Raw genomic sequence first — 21,879 nt, 5'->3', positions numbered from 1 at the left:
GGGCAGTAATGTGCAAACAAATGTAAACAGATGTAAACAGTCAAGGACAGTTTACAGGGAGGTAGTCCATGGTAAGAGACTCCTGTCAGCTGTTCAGGAGTCTGATGGTGGTGGGAAAGAAAGAGTTATTTCGTCTGACAGTCTTACATTTCACACTTCTATACATCCGGCCTGAGGGTAGAAGTGTGAACAGTCCATGGTGGGTGGGGTCTTTGAGGTGGAGGCAGCTCTCCTGTGGAGTTTTGGTGATCCTCTCAGCAGTCTTCACCACCCTCTGCAGGCGTTTGTGGTCCATAGCTGTAGCACTGCTGTACCACACAGTGATGCAGTTGGTCAGGATGCTCTAAATCATACAGCTGTAGAAGTTGCTGAGGATCTTGGGCGACATACCAAACTTCCTCAGCCTCCTCAGAAAGTACAATCGCTGTTGAGCCTTCCTAATCAGCTGTGTGGTGTTAAGTGTCCCTGTGAGGTCCTCACTTAATTATTAACCCCTCTTTCCACATGATATCATATGCTTTTTCAACATCAAAAAATACAGCCACTACACTCTATTTATTAACCTGAGCCTTCCTAATTTCATGTTCTAGATACAGAGCAGGATCTATAGTGCTTGTTCCTTTCCTAAATCCACTTTGATATCTCACCTTTGATTTCTAAATAATAAACTAACCTTTCTTTAATATTTTTTCCATAATTTTTCCTGCATGCGATGTTAGGGCTATTGGTCTATAACTCTGTGCCAAGCTCGGACCTTTACCTGGTTTACAAATAGGAAAAATTATGGATTCTTTCCATTGATTGAGCAATGATCCCTCTTCCCATAGCTTATTATACATTTTTAATATTATTTCCTTACTTCGATCACTAAGATTTTTTTAACATTAAGTAGCTTATTTGGTCTTTCCCTGGAGTTGTCTTTCCGGATTTCTTCAGTGCATTATTCAATTCTGTCACTGAAAACATCATATTAATTGTATTTCCATGTTCCTTTTCATCCTGAAGTGCTCCTATGTTTTTAGCTATTGTCCCTTCCCTTCCTCTTTTTTCCACATCTCTCAAATTACTTGTACTATGTACTTTAACCAAGTTCCTTGCTAATAATTCTGCTTTGTTCTTATTGTCTATTATTATATCTCTACCATCTTTCATTATCGGATATCCATATTCTTTCCTATTTCCAGACATTCTTTAATCATACCCCATACTCTATCTAATGGTGTATTTCTAGCTAGTGATTCACAATATTTCCTCCAATACTTTGCTTTATTATACTCCTCACGACAGCCCACTTTCACTTATAATCAATCAAATTTTGAAAACTCAGTGTTTTTTTTTTTTACAAAACTTTGAAAGCCTTATTTCGACTTTGTATTGCCTTAGTGCATTCTTGCGTCCACCATGGAACTAACTTTTCCTTTCTATTAAAACGTCTTTTTGGGATAGACTCTTTTGCTGTTCCTATTATAATTCCACTGATTTCAGAATTCAAGTCATTAATTGATTGATTCATATTTACAACTTTCAGTTTCTCCTCAATACTTTGAACTTACTCCAATCTGCTTCCTCAAATTTCCATCTCCCTTCTCTTTCATCCAGTTCTATATCACACTCTATTCCTATATTAACAGATATTGGGAAGTGATCACTTCCTAGAGTACTTCCCTTCAGTGCCTTCCATCTACTTTTTCCAGCCAGCGATTGTGAAACCAGTGTGATATCAATTGCTGTACCACTCACCAAATTCACCCTTGTGCCTGAACCATCATTTAAACATACCAGTTCCTTTTCATCCATTATTTCTTGTATAATACCTCCATTTGGGTCTTCTTGGTTCCCCCATATTGTTCTGTGTGCATTGAAGTCTCCACACCAGACTACTTTCCCTTGCCAATGCTGCAAAATTGATTCTAATTTTCCTTTCTCTACTGTAACTGTTTACAAGGATTATAGAAATTTATAATTTTCATACTTCCTTCTCTAGTCCATACTTCAATCACTACTATTTCTAACTCTTATACTGTCATTAGCAGCAGCACGGTGGTGTAGTGGTTAGTGCGGTTGCCTCACAGCAAGAAGGTCTGGGTTCGAGCCTCGTGGCCGGCGAGGGCCTTTTTGTGTGGAGCTTGCATGTTCTCCCCGTGTCCACGTGGGTTTCCTCCGGGTGCTCCGGTTTCCCCCACAGTCCAAAGACATGCAGGTTAGGTTAACTGGTGACTCTAAATTGACCATAGACGTGAGTGTGAATGGTTGTCTGTGTCTATGTGTCAGCCCTGTGATGACCTGGCAACTTGTCCAGGGTGTACCCCGCCTTTCACCTGTAGTCAGCTGGGATAGGCTCCAGCTTGCCTGCGACCCTGTAGAACAGGATAAAGCGGCTAGAGATAATGAGATGAGATACTGTCATTACTTGTCTGTATTTCATTCCTTGTCTGATAAATGTTGCACATTCTCCACCATTTCCATTGACCCTATCTTTGCATATGCTAGAATATCATTTAATATTAAAATCTAGAATTGGTTTGAGCCATGTTTCCTGTATGCATATCACATCTGGTTTTGTGTTTAATGAATTGATGTATCCTTTACACCAGGGCTATTCAATTAGTTTTCCATTTGGGCCACATTTCGAATCCAAGAACTTGAGGTGGGCCACAAATTTTCCGCGGTCACTAACAAGTGGTAATTTTTCAGTTTTCAAGTAGCCTACAAGGTCTATTATATTATATTATATTATATTATATTATATTATATTATATTATATTATATTATATTATATTATATTATATTATATTATATTTGATTTTTAGCCTTCATCTTAACATTGAATATTCAAAATGCACACAAACAACTCTCTTTCCCATCTCCTTTATTTAAAACAAACAAACAAAAAAATAGAACATTTATCTCAACATTTCTCATTGATATGCTTGTCAGGCTACTGATACTAAACAGAACACAGCTTTAGCCCACAGCTGCCGTTGACTTTAGTGAGAGAAGTGACATTTCTTGTTTTGCACAAGATCTGTGATGTTTGGTTCATAAGATGTCAATGCAATCCGAAGGCACTGGTGAAGTTTGCGGTTAATTAGGGTTCACCGAGAACTGTTCTTAATTGCGTTCACGTGTGAAAAGCTCGATTCGCAAGTGTATGTAGATCCAAACATACTGAGCACAAAGATTGCCACTTTCTTAATGTTGGGGAACTGGTGTGTGTTCACGTCACTCCAGAACTTGACTGGCCCATCATTGCGAAGTGCCACAGCCATGGTAGCAGATGACTGCATGTCAACAAGTTCAAGAATGAATTTACCCTCATCGATGGAAGGGACCGCTTGCTTTGCTCTGGCAGATAAGTCGCCTTCTTTTGCAGCGGTGAATGGGTCTCTGGCAAAGGCCACAACCTCCGTGGGCAGAGCAAGTCCATCCAGCCGACCAGCAAAATTTTCTTTAAGCTTCGCAATGAAATCCGTCATCACATCTGTGATTTGTGCCGGGGATGGGATGTATTCGTGGAGCGCCGGAAAATGTAGCATTCTGCCAGTTAGGTCAGTCACGAAAAGATCCAGCTTGACGGGGAATGCCCTCATCTGTTCCACAAGATCAATGACCATTTTATCTCTGCCTTGTAATGCCAAATTCAGGTCATTCAGATGCTTGAATATGTCATTTAGAAAGCAGACATCAGACATGAAAGTATCATCACTCATGCGATTCAGGTGGATATGTGCTTTTCTGTGCTTGCTGTTGCGCAGAAAAACTGTTATCTCCTCTCAGAGATAACAGAAGCTCTCCAGTGCTCGGCCTTTGGACAGCCACCGGACATCATTGTGCAAAAGGAGGTCATAATGCTCTGCATTCATTTCTGCCAACAGCTGACAAAACAAGTGATGTTGGAGGCTTGACGTGGATTGAATAAAGTTGATTATTGCCATCACATAATCGATTGCTTCTTTAAGGTCCCCGCTTAGCTTTGAACACAACACCGTCTGGTGCACAATGCAGTGTATATATCTCAAGTCAGGTGAGATAGCTGACCAACGCGCTGCCAACCCACTTTTTTTACCAGCCATGGATGGAGCCCCATCAGTCACAAGCATGCACACACGCTTCATGTCCAGATCGTTGTCGCAGAAAAAAGATGAAATTTTCTCAAAAATCACCTCGCCTGTTGTGTGTTCTTCCAACGGTAGTAGGCCGAGCAGCTCCTCTCGGAAGATCTTGCCATCATAAAAACGCACATATATGCACAATTGGGCTATATCAGTTCTATCTGTTGACTCGTCTACAGCTACAGACATCACATCAGCTTTCTTCAGATCATTTAGCAGCGTGTCAAATACTTGGGTAGCAAGCATTTCAACCCTACGACTGTTTGAAGTGTCTGACAGGGGGACGTTTTTAATAGATGACACCACATTTGTTTTAAATTTTCGTCACTTATCACCTCCTCCACCATGGCCAACATACAATCTTTCACCGTTTCGGAGTCAGTGAAGGGCATTTTATTTTTGGCCAAGATCCACGCTACGCGGAGAGATGCAGCTGTAGCTCGTTCTTGAGATGTGCACGCTCTCACCATGGTGGTGGTGCTCCGAGTGTAAGAAGCGACCAGGCTCTGTACTTTTGCAGCCCTCTCTGCAGATCCCTCCGGGAAGGTCAGGCGGAACGTTGGGTGTTTTTCGATGTGGTGTCTCCGAATATTGTAATCTTTTAGTACAGCAATACATTCGTTGCAAATCAAACACATTGGTTTGGCGTTGGCAGTCGGCAAAATGAACAAATATTTCTCGGTCCATGCTGGATTGAACCGACGATTCTCATCGTCAATTTTTCTCTTAAGTGTAGAGACAGACATGTTTCTTTCTTTTTCTTTTTTTTTTTACAACAATGGCGAGTTTAATATGCAGCACACATTGCTAGGGACGCTCAGTGTTGCTGCACACCACTCTTCACGCTCTCGCGACACATTGATTGAGAATGCATTCTAACTATTTGCATTTTACTGAGTTAACAGTAGCTGGGAAATAATAATAGTGCAAAATAACTATTATAACATCATCTATTTATTGATATTCAGTAAATTAAAATACATATATTAAGTTTTGGAGACTGGTGAATGGTATTTTACTTTTAAAGGTGAAGCATCACGTCGGCCGCATCCGGGCCGCGTCTGGGCCGCATCTGACCCGCGGGCCGCCAATTGAATAGGCCTGCTTTACACTCTTGTCCATTTGCTATCAGAATTCTAGCATTCCACTGAAAAATAAGCATTATGGTATGATTTGATGACTTCCCTCTGAGGTCCCTTCTCCTTGACACTAAGATCTGCATACATCTTTTCACAAGATGAGTCCTTTTTGTTCAAGAACTTTGCTGCTGCCTTCACCATAATTTTGATTTTTTCAGTTTTAGTCTTTGCTTGTTCTGAGCAGTTGATAACATAGTCTAGAAACAAAACCAATCTGTCCGTTGTGATTCCTGTTTGGTAGTTATCTGATAACCCTCCCTGTGTGCTTGCCTCCTTACCTTGGATTATACTTTCATTTTCTTCCCCTTCATTCACAATCTTCACTGCCTCTGCATAAGTTACTCTCCGTTCATTTCTTACTTGTTGAACCTCAACTGCCTGTTTCCTCACTATGCATCCTCCATATGCTGCTGTGTGATTTCCTCTGCAGTTACATTTTATTGCACCATTTCTCGCACATTACTAAGAGTAACTTTGTAGAGGTGTTTAAATTAGTGAAGGCAATGTCTGATGCTGTAGTATGCTCTGGCCCCATCCCAATGCGGGTGGCGATATAGCTTACAGCAGGTTATGGTTGCTGAACTGCTGGTTGTCCAGGTGGTGCTCTGAAAACAGTGTGGGCTTTATAGATAATTGGGCTAATTTTGAGGGCACTGTTGGCCTGTTAGGACAGGACGGTATCCATCCCACTCAGGAAGGTGCTGCTCTCATTTCCTGCAGCATAGGTCATAGTCTCAGAACAGGCCAAGTTAATTTCTGACAATCCAGAGCCAAGGCCAGGGAGCAGATGGACAGGCTAAACTGACTGTTTGCTAGCTGCACAGAGTCGTCACTCAGGGTCCACTACATTGAGACTGTGTCTGTTCCTCGAGCTCAACAAAAAAGTAGAAATATTCAGAGAGTTTGTTCCAGTAACCTAATGTCATGGTCCTACCTGTGGGCTTCTCTCTTCAGGTAACATCTCTGCTCAGCATTACCGGCCACGCCCGCACTCACTTCCTCTTATTATCTTTCAGTGACTGTCATTGGCTGTTGCCGATCACCTGCTCTCCCCCTGTGTGTATTTAAGCTGCAGTTCTCCCTAGCTCCTGTGTCAGATCGTCTGCAACTCTCAGCCTGATAACCTGCTCTGTGTTCCTACTACTCTGACTCCTGAAGATTTCCTGTTCTGTCTGACTCTGTCTGCTCTCCAGCTCCGGTAACCTGATCTGCCTTCTGTTCTGTCGACTCTGCCTCTTGCCTGCCCCTCCTGTACCTTCGCTTGATCTCCAGCTCGCTCAGTCCTACAGCCACACCTCTCTGACTACGCCTGGTCTCGTCTCATCTCTGAAGCTAAGCAGGGTCGGGCCTGGTCAGTACTTGGATGGGAGACCTTAGACGTCACTACCAGCCATCCCTGCCTCTCAGTTCTCCTGCCACTGGACTTCACCCACACACATTCTTCCAACTCCCCTTTCCCCTATTATCAATAAACTGTGGTTTGAGCGCATTTGATCTCCTGTCCTGTGACACCTAATCAATATAAAATTAGATCATGCTGCTGCCAGCACCTTTGATATTAAATATTAGATCTCTTACATCTAAAGCGCTAATGGTTAATGAACTTATTGCTGATCAGGAGTTTAATGTATTTTGTTTAACTGAAACATGGATTAAACCAAATGAATATATAGCATTAAATGAAGCGAGTCCTCCTGGATACAGTTATATACACCAGCCTCGTCTAACTGGCAGAGGAGGAGGCGTTGCAGTTATTTATGATTATATAGGTGTAACACAAAAACCTGGTCATAAATTTAATACATTTGAAGTTCTTCATACTCATATAATGTATGTAGTCTCGAAAAATAGGTCTACCCAGTTAATTCCATTACTTATTATTTACAGGCCCCTGGGGCCATATTCTGAGTTTCTTTCTGAATTTGCAGATTTTCTCTCAGATCTGTTTATTTCCTTAGACAAAGCTTTAGTTGTTGGAGATTTTAATATTCACTTCGATAACCCAGAAGACCCTTTGAAAACAGCATTTGTGTCCGTTTTAGATTCAGTAGGGATTAATCAGAATGTCATAGGACCGACCCATAATGGTGGTCACACCCTCGATCTAATACTAACATTTGGGTTAAACATAGAAAATATAGTCACACTTCCACAGTCTGAAGTTATCTCAGATCATTATCTCATCTCATTCAAAATATGTCTGAGTAATAATACCTCACCACGCTACTGTATTAAACGTACATTCACGTCAACTACTGCACAGAGCTTTATAAATGATCTCCCAGAGTTATCAACTTTGATTGGGTCACTGTCAGCCCCTGCAGAACTTGATCAGGCAACTGAATGCTTAGAGTCAACGTTCCGCCATACTTTAGATAATGTAGCTCTTAAAGGTCATAGGCAACAGTTTTCAATTCATGCACATTTGCAACTTTACCGGTATACGGTATGTTAAAAACTCCTCTGTAATTTTCTTCTGGTCCCAAGAAGTATTGTTAATAAGTAATAATTAAAATAAGTTAGCGCGGCTCGTGGCGAATTTCTGTCAGCTATTTCTGTGACCACTCGGCACGTGACGTCATTTAAGACAAACAAACTGCTTGAGTTGAGTCCACTTTCATTTATTTTCATTGCCGTTCAGCTTGATTTCCAGACGTGCGTTCAGGAGATTCCAAAGAAAAACCATGCCTTATTATTGTACAGTGAACTGTAACAACGGGACCAGTTCAGGAAGAAGTTTTTACCGTTTTCCAAAAGAGAAGAAGAGGTGGAGAGAGTGGATTGTGCGTGTGAAGTGAGAGGGTTGGCAGCCTGGTAGAGCTGTGCAATATATCATATTTTTATCACGATATCGATATTGGTGTCAAACGATATCAAAATTCATAATATCGATATGAAACGATTTTTTGTCATTTGTCGAAAGGGACGTGCACAATATTTCTACAATGGCAATAAAACAACAACATTGACATGACAGTAAGGTAAAACGAACCCTTCTGTCCCCTAAGGCACACCGTAGCCTTGCATACGTCATCCATTCTACTCCCGCGATATCTCCGCAACAGTAAAAAATCAGTTCTTCTGTTTTCATACGTGTCGGGTGATTTGATATATTGATTTCTTAATATGTTGTTTGATTTGCTTGCTAATAGTTATAATAATACAATTAACATATATTTACGTCATATTTTTGGATGTGGGACTGGGTAATGTAAAAATGGCATCTACGGAAGAAAACAAGCACAACAATATTAGCACATATCCAGCTTGCTAGCTGTGTTAGATGTGTTAAACCGTGTGGATTTAAGTGGAATAATTGCGAGTCGTCCTGTGGTCAAGGCAGCGTTTTAAGGTAAGGCAATTTGGTTATTAATGTTGCCCGCCGCGGCATGTTGGGTTCATTTGATTTTGACTTGTGCATCTGCAGCTCGCATCATGCTTTGAAGTAGGTTCTGCTAAGGACGGGTTTATTGCGCGATGTAGACGGACTCAGATGTAATTACATTGTTTTTAAAATTCCGTGCGCTTAAAACGGTGTCCCCCTGCTAATCATGTAGCCCTAATCATGTGTTGCTTTTACTTTTCTTAATGGCGAGTGAAATATCTCTGCAAATGGTATTTCAATGCTGACATGCCAAAAAGATAGCGGAGTCCACATTTGGAAGATGAAGGAAGAGAAGCCTATTTTCATGTATGTTAATTCTTAAGGACTTGTCTCTATATTGTGCGTGTTTAATGTTGGTGTCTTAACAACACACAAGCTTACGTTGTAGTGTGTGTGTGTGTGTGTGTGTGTGTGTGAGAGAGAGATTTTATCCTTGGCTGGCTACGAGCCAGTGTGGACGTTACGCAGTAATCACTGGTAATACCAGCGCTGGCTCCATCCTCTGTGATCGGAAATGTTGAGTGAGGAGAACGTGAGCCTTGTGCAGGCTATAGGACCTATGCAAAGTACGCGCTTGCATAGTAAATAGTTTAAGTAAAAGGCGTTTCAGGGTACAACGGGAAGGGTTGACAGGTAGCCTATGAGGCCTGTACTATAAAAATGTGGCCCGGTGCCTCAGGTGTTGATGATCAGGGCTTTAAAAAAAGGTGTATAAATATCGTTTTAAAAATCGCGATATCGATATTTACTGAAAAAATCGTGATATTGATTTTTTCCAATATCGAGCAGCCCTACAGCCTGGTAAATACGCCACTCTGTGCTCCGATCACTTCGAGGAGGATTCATTTTTGAATAATCCCCATCTGTTGGAGAGTTTAGGTGTCAGTGTTGGACAGAGAAGGCTCAAACCTGACGCTGTTCCAACAAAATTCGAGCACAAAAGCAAGCAGTCAAAGGAGAAACGGACCAGCAATGTTCAAGCAAAAAGGAGAAGATTGGAGGTAAACATTTTTACCTTTGCTTGCAATTTTTCAAGTAAAGAATCCTGAGGGATCCTGTACAATAATTGTGTAAATGAGACAAAAGGGATAATTTGTCATGGCTACCCGCCAGCATGCTGACTAACATGATAAATGTCTGTGTGTACTGTATGTCTGAACGCAAGTGTTCCTAATGAAGTGGCCACTAAGCTGAAGTTAATTTGTCACCGCTAAAGCCTAGGTCACAACTGGACATATGATTTTTTTGGCCGTGCGATTTTTGGCGTTTCCCAAATTGCTGTGGGGTTTTTTTGTTCGTAGAGAAAGACACACGTTGGCCGTAAATTTGTTTTGCAACCTGAAAAAAACGTAAGCGCCCGTAGAGTTTGTTTGACATGACAAAGAACCTCTGCGGCCAGTCTACGGCTCGAAAATCATCACGTCACACGCGCGCCCTCCGTGCGTTTCAGGCGCGCCCTCCGTGCGTTTCTTGCGTTTTTTGCACGTAGACTGGCCATAGGGGCACGTACGGCCGGTTGCGACCTAGGCTTATAATGATACCTATGGGCATGCCAACATGCTAATGGTTCACATGCCATTTGCATGCTAAATGTATGTGCGTGTTTATACAGACACACATGTTCTTAATAATGTGGCCATTAAGTTGATTAGTCACAGCTAACATACTAACCGCTAGCCTGCTAACATGACAATAGTTGACATGCTCAATGTATATGTCTGTGCATGTTTTTACACAAGTGTTCCTAATAAAGTGGCCACTAAGTTGAAGCTGATTTGCAATGGCTACCTACTAGCATGCTATTGACTAACATGATTAATGTTTGCATGTTTAGAGTAGGCTATAAATAGTATAATGCTTGTATTAATATTAGCAATAAATTATATTAGCAATATAAACGAATCCGCGTTCTATTATAGGGATTGTGTGTGCCCCTGTGCGCATCAGTGGGTAACCCCATTAAATGTCCTGGTATGTTATTATTGAACTGTTGAAAATTAGCCCTGTATGTTTCTCTCCAGCAAAAAAAAAAAAAAGTATATTTAGAAAGTGGTTAAATAAATGAACCTCCGAAACGTGTGCTTGGTTTGCAAGTAAACACAGAGTTGCTCCCGGTCTGTTTGGCTTAAATGACGTCACGACGACGGCCCCCTGGCGGTGAAAGTGCGCATGAGTGAGATGTAAACAAATCTTCGGAAATTGGGCAAAACAGGATATTTTAAGCATTTTATTCAATTTTAGGGTGCAAATTAGACACTAGGAAGATTGAATTTGCTTTTTGGGTCGTTCTTCTAGACAATAAAGTTGATATTTTACATTTCATCTCCGACCATTGCCTATGACCTTTAAAAGGAAAATAGTCAGAGACAAAAATTAGCACCCTGGTATAATGATGACACTCGCACTTTAAAACAGACCACTTGAAAGTTGGAACATAAATGGCGTCTGGAAGGAGAGCTTCCTGAAGTATAGAAAAGCTCTTAGTGCTGCTAAATCAACATATCTCTCCTCCTGAATAGAAGATAACAAAAATAATCAGAGATTCCTATTTAATACTGTAGCAAAATTAACCAGGAATAAGTCCACTATAGACACATGCACACCTGTAGTATGTAGTCGCAACGACTTCATTAATTTTTTTTAATGACAAAATTGAGAATATCCGACAAAAAATTCAAACTACTAATTTAAGGTCAGACAATGTAAGTGATCCTGTAGTTAACAACAATATAACTGTATCAGATCAGCAATTAGAATGTTTTACTCCCCTTAGAGAAATTTAATTACTTTCATTAATCTCCGCATCAAAATCCTCAACTTGCGTACTAGATCCCTTACCTACACGTCTATTCAAACAGATAATACCTGAAGTAATTGAACCGCTTCTAAAAATAATAAATTCTTCTCTTATGATTGGCTATGTACCCAAATCCTTTAAACTAGCAGTTATCAAACCCCTGATTAAAAAACCTGACCTTGATCCTCGTCAGCTGTTCAATTATCGGCCAATATCAAACCTCCCCTTTATCTCCAAGATCCTTGAAAAAGCTGTGGCACAGCAGTTATGCTTATATTTACATAGGAATAACATCCATGAAATGTCTCATTATCTCTAGCCGCTTTATCCTTCTACAGGGTCGCAGGCAAGCTGGAGCCTATCCCAGCTGACTATGGGCGAAAGGCGGGGTACACCCTGGACAAGTCGCCAGGTCATCACAGGGCTGACACTAGGGTTGCCACCTGTGTCTGACAAAAATCCTGGACATTTCGACCATCCAATCGACCTTTTTGCTTGTAAGCAACGGCGCCCTTCGCACATCTAACCCAAGACAAAAATCGCCCTTCTATGCTGAAATTGTATTGCTCTAATTAGTAAAAATGACGCTTTTGCTAGTTATTTGTTTAGTTAATTGCTTTACATAATATAGCAGGTCTTCATTATTTTGGTTTATTTCCAACAGTTTTTGGTTGTGGACACCTGGGGGCAGTAGTGGGCACAGGTAAAAGGGGAATACATACTGTAATTAAATTCTGCTTGTTTGCTTATGTGGAATAAAAATAAATAATCTAATTTTTCATTGTATCTAAGAATACCTGAATGTAACAATGTAAGGTGTAGTGTCAAACAGCTTACCTGATTGCTTAGAGTGTGGTGTGTGCTTTGCTTGTGCTTGCCTGTGCCTCTGCTGCTCTTGGCTAAACAAATACATAGGAGGACATGTAACTGATATAACTGGGCACATACAGGAGTATGTACTACACGACACTATTTCATTTAATTCACCTAAACCTTACCTAATCTTCCATTTATATTTGGTGTTTTTCTTTGCTGCTGCTATGAGTCCTGGCTGATTTTCAATGAATGTCTTGAACTCAGTACAGGACAACTGAAAGTTTAGCCTGACTTGAAGCTCAGCCTTCACCATTGCAACAGAGAGTCTGTTTCTTTTATCAGTCCAAGCATCCTCCATTGCCCCTTTTCCACCAAAGCAGTTCCAGGGCTGGTTCGGGGCCAGTGCTTAGTTTGGAACCGGGTTTTCTGTTTCCACTGACAAAGAACTGGCTCTGGGGCCAGAAAAAATGGTTCCAGGCTAGCACCAACTCTCTGCTGGGCCAGAGGAAAGAACCGCTTACGTCAGTGGGGGGGCGGAGTTGTTAAGACCAACAACAATAAAAAAGACCGCGAAAGATCGCCATTTTTAGGCGATGAGAAGCAGCAGCTCTACAAACGCGAAGTCATCCATTATTATTATTATTGTTGTTGTTGTTGCTGCTGCTTCTTCCGTGTTGTTTTTGCTTTGATATTCACGCCAAGGTTTATGCAAACGTAGCGCCGTAACTGACGTATACAGCGACGTAAGTGACATATACAGCGACGTAATGACGTATTCAGCGACGTAATGACGTGGCTCCGCTTAGCACGGTGAGCTTGGAAAAGCAAACTGGTTCTCAGCTGGCTCGCAAGTTGAAATACACATTTTGCCCATCATGTACAAAAAACCGGGACATTCAGTGTCCCGGATTTTTATTTTTTTTTTCCGGGACAATCAGGAAAAACCGGGACAGATGGCAACACTAGCTGACACATAGACAACCATTCACACCTACGGTCAATTTAGAGTCACCAGTTAACATAACCTGCATGTCTTTGGGGGAAACCGGAGCACCCGGAGGAAACCCACATGGGCAGAACATGCAAACTCCACACAGAAAGGCCCTCGCCAGCCCCGGGGCTCGAACCCAGGACCTTCTTGCTGTGAGGCGACAGCGCTAACCACTACACCACTGTGCCGCCCTCCATGAAATGTATCAGTCAGTATTTAGACCTCATCATAGCACAGAGACAGCTCTGGTTAAAGTAGGAAATTACCTATTGTTGGCGTCTGATCAGGGCTGTGTCTCGCTGCTTGTGTTGCTTGACTTTTGTGCAGCATTTGATACCATTGATCATTCTATTCTTCTGGATAGACTAGAAAATGTTGTGGGAGTTAAGGGAATGGCCCTCTCCTGGCTCAGATCTTATTTAACTGATCGCTTTCAGTGTGATGATGGTGATTTTTCTAGACATACTGAAGTAAAGTTTGGTGTTCCACAAGGTTCTGTCTTGGGTCCACTGCTTTTTTCTTTATATATGTTACCTCTGGGTGATATTATTCATAAACACTGTATTAGTTTCCACTGTTATGCTGATGACACACAGTTGTATGTTTCTGCAAAACCTGATGAGAGACACCAGCTTAATAGAATTGAGGAATGTGTAAAGGACATTAGACACTGGATGCTTATTCACTTCCTTCTGCTTAACTCCAACAAGACTGAAGTACTTGTACTAGGACCACATGCAGCTAGAAGTAGGTTTTCTGATTACACAGTAACTCTGGATGGCCTTTCTGTTTCTTCACGTGCAGCAGTAAAAGACCTCAGAGTGATTATTGACCCTAGTCTTTCATTCAAAACTCACATTGATAACATTACCTGGATAGCTTTTTTTCATCTCAGAAATATTGCTAAGATAAGAAATTTAATGTTACTACATGATGCAGAAAAACTAGTTCATGCTTTCGTTACCTCCAGGTTGGATTATTGTAATGCCTTACTGTCTGGATGTTCCAATAAGTGCATAAACAAGCTCCAGTTAGTTCAAAATGCAGCAGCAAGAGTCCTTAAAAGAACTAGAAAATATGAAAGACCCACAAAGCCCCACAGTTATGGAACAGCCTTCTAAGTAATGTTCAGGAATCAGACACAGTCTCAGCGTTTAAGTCTAGGCTGAAAACATAATCTGTTTAGTCAAGCCTTTTGTTAATGGTGTTTATGAGGTAAAGGATTAGATCTGGAGGGTCCTCAGACATCGAGTGTTTTGGTAAACTGGGATGTATGGATGCTGTCAGTCCCCCACTCGCTTGCTCACTCAAGTTTGTTAATGGTGTAGTGGCTGGCTGCTTTATGTTCCAGGGCTCCCTCATGCCTGTGTTACCTTCTGGCTCTCCCCTTTCAGTTATGCTGTCATAGTTAGTTTTGCCGGAGTTCCTGCTTGTACTCGGTGCAATATGTATACTGTTCCTACTTATTCATATGACATTGGGCATACCTAACAACCTGTGCCCCCCCAATCTGTCCCTCTGAGTTACATGTCGGTCCTGGGATCGAGATGCTGACCTCTTCTGCTCCTCAGACCTGCCTGATCCATCCTGGTGCCCTGTGTCTGTTTGGAGTCTCATCGCATCGCCCCTGTGGAGGACGGCCCCATGTGGACAGTTGAAAGTCACACTTGGAGGACACTCTGGACACTTACAGTAATGCTTTTATGGCTGAGGACTACAGTTGACATGCTAACTTTAGGACTGCAGTTGTCATGAACAGTTTTGCACTTAAGTTTCCATCAATGAAGAGTTTATAACATCAATGAAACTGACTTCATGTTAAAACTGTTAATGTTATAGTCATGTTGTCTGTTGTTGCCCAAATGAGGATGGGTTCCTTTTTGAGTCTGGTTCCTCACAAGGTTTCTTCTTTTGTAATTGTAATTGTAATTTATTTCATATCAGGGACAGTGCACAAAAAAACATTAATCTTGTACAACAAGATAATATGCTTTGTGCCAGGTTATAGCAGATTGCTACTTTCCGCCTGCAGTCCCTGGGCAGGTTGATGGAATAATGAATACAAAAAAAAAACAACACATATTAATAATAAAAACAAATAAAATTACAGAACACAGATTGTAAAACTAAACTACTATCTCCACCAACCATAACACACAGACGTTAACACACACATGCTGTACAAACACACACTCACCCAACACACAATCACCCACAACCACAACACATAAACATTAACATACACACACTCACCCAACATCCCCCCGCCCTCAGATACACCCCCCACACACACACATTTCATGGATGTGTACACTCCTGACTTGACACTAGCCAGCGCTTAACAAGATGTGAAAAAGTGTGTGGGCTTCTACAAGAAATAATTTCTGATGGCAGAGTATTCCACTCAGTCATGGCTCTTCATGTTATCTGAGGGAGTTTTTCCTTGCCACTGTCACCACAGGCTTGCTCATTGGGGATAGATTAGGGATAAAATTAACTCATGTTTTAAGTCGTTCAAATTCTGTAAAGCTGCTTTGTGACAATGTTTATTGTTAAAAGCGCTATACAAATAAACTTGACTTAACTTGACATTCTCCATATGCATGCTCCCCTCCACATCTTCCACATCTCTGCTTTCCTTTGCACACACTATCAATGTGGTCATACCTCTGACACTTACAGTGGTGCTTGAAAGTTTTGAACCCTTTAGAATTTTCAATATTTCTGCATAAATATGACCTAAAACATAATCAGATTTTCACACAAGTCCTAAAAGTAGATTAAGAGAACCCAGTTAAACAAATGAGACAAAACTATTATACTTGTTAATTTATCTATTGAGGAAAATGATCCAATATTACATGTCAGTGAGTGGCAAAAGTATGTGAACATCTAGGATTAGCAGTTAATTTGAAGGTGAAATTAGAGTCAGGTGCTTTCAATCAATGGGATGACAATCAGGTGTGAGGAGGCACCCTGTTTTATTTAAAGAACAGGGATCTATCAAAGTCTGATCTTCACTCATTGTTCCATCAATGATGGTAAGCTGTCCTGGCCCAGATGCAGCAAAACAGGCCCAAACCATGATACTACCACCACCATGTTTCACAGAGGGGATAAGGTTCTTACGCTGGAATGCAGTGTTTTCCTTTCTCCAAATATAACGCTTCTCATTTAAACCAAAAAAATTCTATTTTGGTCTCATCCATCCACAAAACATTTTTCCCATAGCCTTCTGGCTTGTCCACGTGATCTTTAGCAAACTGCAGATGAACAGTAATGTTCTTTTTGGAGAGCAGTAGCTTTCTCCTTGCAACCCTGCCATGCACACTATTGTTGTTCAGTGTTCTCCTGATGGTGGACTCATGAACATTCACATTAGCCAATGTGAGAGAAGCCTTCAGTTGCTTAGAAGTTACCCTGGGGTCCTTTGTGACTTCACCGACTATTATACGCCTTGCTCTTGGAGTGATCTTTTTTGGTCGACCACTCCTGGGGAGGGTAACAATGGTCTTGAATTTCCTCCATTTGTACACAATCTGTCTGACTGTGGATTGGTGGAGTCCAAATTATTTAAAGATGGTTTTGTAACCTTTTCCAGCCTGATCAGCATCAACAATGCTTTTTCTGAGGTCCTCAGAAATCTCCTTTGTTTGTGCCAGGATAGACTTCCACAAACATGTGTTATGAAGATCAGACTTTAATACAGGGGTGTCAAACTCAATTGCACCAGGGGCCAAAATTCAAAGGACCCTTTAGGTCGCGGGCCGAACAGGATAAACATTTATTGAACGCACTAAAAATAAATATGTTCTGAGCAGACAGAAATATTATTTCACAATAAACTTAAACTTTATTCAACTTAAATGCTTTGCTCTCGAAATATATCTCTTGTCAAAATTATAAAAGTTACAACTATGAAAATGCTGCAAAAACATCGTAAAATGAAATCAAAATCGTGCATTTCCACTATTAAAAAATTAAATCAGAATTTCCGTTTCCCTCAAAATCACCATTTTAGAAAAATAAACTTCAAATATCTTTAAATATTTCTGGTCTCCATAAAAATGTTAAACAATACAAAATCAAAACATGAGCATGGTCCAAAAGCCCTGAAAAATAAACAAAATGTGTGCTTTCATTCACTTTTCAGTTTTAACATTCAGTTGTCAACATTCAGTTGTCTTTGCTCTTATGCTGTTTTGTCAGAGCCGGATACTTGGCATCTCTTCTTGCTCACAATTTCGTTCAGGTTTGGTGTAAGGCTCTGTATTGTGGAGATTCTCACAATGGACTGTAGGTGTTCATCAGGGAGACGACTTCGGTGTGCCGATTTGTTAATTTTCATCACTGAGAACAACTTCTCACAGAGATGTGTGCTGCCAAACATGCACAGGGTTCGAGCCACATGTAGACGGAGCTGAGGCATTGTTTCAGGAATGGAGCAAATAAACTGTACATGCCCTGCAGTCTCGTATTTAGCCTTTAGTGTCCCATTACACTGCAGCTCTATCAGCTCCATCTGAATCTGTCCAGGTGCAGTTGCCACGTCAACGGCAAATGGGTTGCAAAGTAGCTCGAAGTTGCTTTTTTGTGCTTCGAAGTCTCGAAAGCGCCGCGAGAACTCAGTGCGCAGTGCGCTCAGCTTATCAGCAAAGTGTGCATTAGGGAATATCGACGCACCAACTTGGTTCGACAACAGCACTTGGCAACAGGGAAAATGAGGCAAGTTGCACTGCTGCATCTCTGTCTCCCATAAGAGCAGCTTCACTTGAAATGCCTTCACAGCATCATACATGTCAATGATAATGCAATCACGTCCCTGGAGCATTAGGTTCAAGTCGTTGAGATGGCCCGTTATGTCAGCTAGAAACACCAACTCGCATTTCCATTTCTCGTCCCGCAACACTGTGCAGTCTTTCCCCTTACTGTCCATGAACTGACAAATGTCCTTGTGTAGATCGAAAACTCTTTGGAGAATCTTTCCTTGACTCAGCCAGCGCACCTCTGTATGATAAGGAATGTCGGTAAACGCTGAATCAATTTCTCACAGGAAAGACTGAAACTGCCGGCGGTTCAAACCTTTAGCTCGAATGAAGTTCACGGTTTGTGTTACAGTGCTCATCACTTCTTCCATTTTTAACACTTTACAACACAGCGTTTCTTGGTGTATGAGGCAGTGATATGCTGTCAACTCACCGGTGCAGTTCTCCTGCATCTTTACTCGCATCCTTCCCACGAGCCCACTTTTTTCACCGCACATTGCCGGTGCTCCATCGGTTGTAAGTCCAACAAGTTTGTCCCAGGGAAGTTTCATGTCGGTTACACTTTCACATACATTTTCAAAAATGTCTTTTCCTGTCATTGTCCCGTGCATTGATTTAATGTCCAATAATTCCTCTGTAACAGTCAAGTCGGAGTCCACGCCACGGATGAAAATGGCTAGCTGGGCTGTGTCAGTAATGTCAGTACTCTCATCAACAGCAAGAGAATATGCAACGAAGTCTTTGCTCCTTTCAGTCAACTGTGTTCTTAAATCCGTGGCCATCTCACAAATCCGATCAGCAACTGTATTTCTACTCAGGCTTACATTTGCCAACACCTGCTTTTTGTCTGGACACAAAACGTCACACACCTTCAGCATACAGTTCTTCAGGAACTCTCCCTCAGTAAATGGCCGGCCAGCTTTGGCTATCTCTTCTGCCACGATATAGCTTGCTTTCACAGCAGCTTCATTTTGTGTTTTAGCTCTGGTGAAAAACGTCTGCTGAGATGACAGATTCTTTTTTAGCTCCTCTACTTTCTGTAGCTTCTGGTCAGCATTTAGGTTTTTCAGCTTGTCCTGATGTCTCGTCTCGAAGTGCCTTCTTAGATTAAATACCTTCAGTACAGCCACATTGGCTCCACAAATAAGACACATGGGTTTGCCAGCAATGTCAGTAAACATATACTCAGCCTCCCATCTGTTTTGAAAGGCTCTATTTTCTGAATCAACTTTTCTTTTCGCCATTGTCAAAGGCTAGCTTTACAGACAGTAACCATAGAGACAGTAACAGACGCTTGACTTGAATAATGCGGGAATGTTGATGTGCTGCATTATGGGACATGCAGTTTGTGTGTTATCAGCGCATCATATCACCGGGCCATTAATAGCGATAATGTAAAATGGTCTCGCGGGCCGGATATAATTGTTTGGCAGGCCTTAAATGGCCCGCGGGCCTTGAGTTTGACACATGTGCTTTAATAGATCCCTGTTCTTTAAATAAAACAGGGTGCCCACTCACACCTGATTGTCATCCCATTGATTGAAAACACCTGACTTTCATTTCACCTTCAAATTAACTGCTAAACCTAGAGGTTCACATACTTTTGCCACTCACAGATATGTAATATTGGATCATTTTCCTCAATAAATAAATGACCAAGTATAATATTTTTGTCTCATTTGTTTAACTGGGTTCTCTTTATCTACTTTTAGGACTTGTGTGAAAATCTGATGATGTTTTAGGTCATATTTATGCAGAAATATTGAAAATTCTAAAGGGTTCACAAACTTTCAAGCACCACTGTAACTAGGGTTACAGTGGGGTTCTAATCCTCTGGTAACCGCGAGAGTTTGACTTCCCACTCACATCTGTATTGTAGCATGCCTTGCCAGATGGCATTGGGTACTATTTTTATGATGATTTTTGGTATGACCCAACCGCAAGTCAAACTCACGATCTTCTGATCAAAAGGTGGACATACTAACCACTCAGCTAACTTGTGGTTCAGGTCAAAGACATATGGTTAGGTTAACATGGGGCGGCCATGGGCTGACGTGCCCTTGAGCAAGGTACCTAACCCCCAACTGCTCCCCGGGTGCTGTAGCATAGCTGCCCACTGCTCTAGGTATAATACTGTATGTGTGTGTGTTCATTGCTCACTTGTGTGCGCATGTGTTTGTTCACTGCTTCAGGTGGCTTAAATGCAGAGGACAAATTTCATTGTGCTTGAGTGTGCATGTGACAAATAAAGGCTTCTTCTTTCTACAGAAAAATATATTTAAAGGTTTTATAATTTCTCTCTCTCTCTCTCTCTCTGTTTCTCTCTCACTACAAATGTATTTTTCTCTTATCTGAGTGTTCTCTAGTACCTGTCAGCTTGTTACCATTTAAATTGTTATTTTCAGGACAAAGTGACAGATACATCGTTCTTGTGATGACTCCTTATTATGTGTCTAAACAGATGCAGTGAAGCAAATAATGTTAATTATACTGGTGCAAGGTGCCATAAGCTAGTTGACTTATAATAGTTTATGTCTCTAAATCCAGCCACAAATCAATTTTAATTAAATACTTCAGGAATAAAGGGGACTTGGGTTGAAAAAAAAAAGCCATTTATACAAATTTTACCTCTCCTCAAATGTCGCTGCTTATCCAAGACATTTGTAATCTGATGCTTGACCAAAGAAAACAATACGAAGTATTACTAAACTATTTACAAATAAAATTGATTTGGGATTAAAAAGGGATGGTGATAATAACAGACAACAGATAATGTTTTAACTACTGTTTAAAACATTTCCCCATTTTTACAATTAAAACTTCCCTAACTTATGAAGGTCAACAGACTTCTCCCTCATTTGGTTTGTGGATCTGTTTCGACTTCAATCTGACCGTCACTACAGTCTAAAAAAGGAATGATCACCTTCGTTCTGCCTATTACCGAGACCATGTCAACAAAGTCATGTCCATGACCTCCAGAAGCAGAATGACTCGCGTTATAAATAGCAGAGATTGCTCCTGGTTCAGTCTCTCACCTTGATCACCTCGTACGAGACCCTAAGTAAGAGACCCGTAAGGTAAGAAATCCTGATTTCTTTGCTTCACATTCCACTAATTCATTACCTGCGTGGTACGGGTGCCTTGTGTCCCCGAGGATTGTTGTGGTTTGTGTATTTCTGAGCTACGTGCTTAGCTTAATTTGCCGGTAGGCTGTAAGCTTGTTTTTTCAGGTATCCTTTTTGTTTGACGTTATATGCGCTAGATTTCTGGGTAATCTGAGTTTGTTACCACTGTGTGCCTATACCGCTGTTCACAGCCGTGGGCTTAGTGCAAGCCCACTAAGTGTGTTCGCACGCTGGTGTGGGCCGCCATAATACCTATATTCTGTGTTTTTTACTGCTGTTGTCACTGCTGCTGTTACAGGCCACCTAGCGCTATACTTGTTTGAATTTGTAATATACTCTTGCTATTGTGTTGTGCCTTTTTTTTGTTGTTGTTCACTGGTGTAGCCTGTTTGCATGCTGTGCAGGCCTCGGCAGTGTTCCCGTGCCACACCCTATATCCCTGTCTGCAGCTGGTGGGGCTAGTGTGCGCCCGCTAAGTGCATTCGTGCGCTGGTGCGGGCCATCATAATACTGTGTGCTGTGTTTTTCCTGTTTCCATCAGGTGCAGGCCATGACAGTGCTCCTCTGCGACGCCTCCTCTGCCACGCCCTATGCCTCTGTTCGCAGCTGGTGGGGCTAGTGTGCCCCCGCTAAGTGCATTTGTGCGCTGGTGCGGTCCACCATCGTGATCCTGTGGCATACCCTATACCGCTGTTCACAGCCGGTGGGGCTAGTGTGCACCCGCTAAGTGCATTCGTGCGCTGGTGCG

The 21,879-nt window shown here is 41.6% G+C and overlaps 1 pseudogene; it reads right to left on the bottom strand.

Moving 5' to 3' along the window:
• Positions 1-17,432: 17,432 nt before the first annotated feature.
• LOC132895877 (general transcription factor II-I repeat domain-containing protein 2-like) lies at positions 17,433-19,250 on the bottom strand (annotated as a pseudogene).
• Between the last annotated feature and the right edge of the window lie 2,629 nt (positions 19,251-21,879).

This window comes from Neoarius graeffei, chromosome 13 (assembly GCF_027579695.1).
Source record: "Neoarius graeffei isolate fNeoGra1 chromosome 13, fNeoGra1.pri, whole genome shotgun sequence".
Classification (NCBI taxonomy): domain Eukaryota; kingdom Metazoa; phylum Chordata; class Actinopteri; order Siluriformes; family Ariidae; genus Neoarius; species Neoarius graeffei.
Note: the sequence above shows the minus strand (reverse complement) of the source record. Positions and strands in the feature narration are given on the sequence as shown.